Source organism: Sinocyclocheilus anshuiensis, unplaced genomic scaffold (assembly GCF_001515605.1).
Source record: "Sinocyclocheilus anshuiensis isolate Anshui unplaced genomic scaffold, SAMN03320099.WGS_v1.1 scaffold1123, whole genome shotgun sequence".
NCBI classification, from domain to species: domain Eukaryota; kingdom Metazoa; phylum Chordata; class Actinopteri; order Cypriniformes; family Cyprinidae; genus Sinocyclocheilus; species Sinocyclocheilus anshuiensis.
Genome location: NW_015544248.1, coordinates 253,880 through 254,618, shown reverse-complemented (window position 1 = coordinate 254,618; position 739 = coordinate 253,880). Strand labels below are relative to the sequence as shown.

The window sequence follows — 739 nt, the reverse complement described above, 5'->3', positions numbered from 1 at the left end:
AGGATAGTTTGTGGCTTGGTCTCAGTGATTTAGGAGTCCTCTTCACTACTCCTAACGTTTCACAGATGTAGGAGCTAGTTTTAGCGCTCAAACGCTTTGTGAAATACTCTTAGAACAAAAATTTAGGAATCCTACATTTAGGACTGACACGCCCATTATTTTTTAAGATTTTCTCCTAAATCGGCGAGTTATGAGCTACTTTTAGCCTGAAGATGTTTTGTGAACACAAGCCCAGATCCATCAGTCTTCATCACTTCCTGTTTTCTGTAGAGTTTCTTTCAAAATGGCATTTTAATGTTTTGTCGGCTGAACAACAACCACACAAAAGAGCAGCTCCTATCATTTAACTGATGCAATTAAACGTGTGGCCTGCTCTGACTGAAGTCGTGAGTTTGTGATGCTGGCGTGCCGTGCATTCGTTCGTCTGTAGAAATAGAGATGTGCTGCTTCATCTGAACTCAGCGGTCCGTTCCTCTTCATTATGGACATCCAGACACGCTTCTAACACATGATGCTCCTGAAACAAACTCTACACAAGTACAGAAACAAACGCTCGTATTCACTTTGAAAAGTGTCAGAATGCATTTCAGTTACACCAGGGATTAACTCATAATTTTACTATTATTTACTAATAATTTGACCAATCATTTTACTATTATTTATGTTTTGAATTGGCTTTGATTTTTTTTGTATTTCAGTTTTCATTTTAATAACATTTTTTAGTTATATGCATTTGTTA

General features: G+C 37.1%; 1 long non-coding RNA gene across 1 annotated transcript in view; it reads left to right on the top strand.

The window, feature by feature from the left end:
• LOC107697804 (uncharacterized) overlaps positions 1-739 on the top strand; it is a 16,026-nt gene that overhangs the window by 1,275 nt on the left and 14,012 nt on the right. The window lies entirely within an intron of this gene.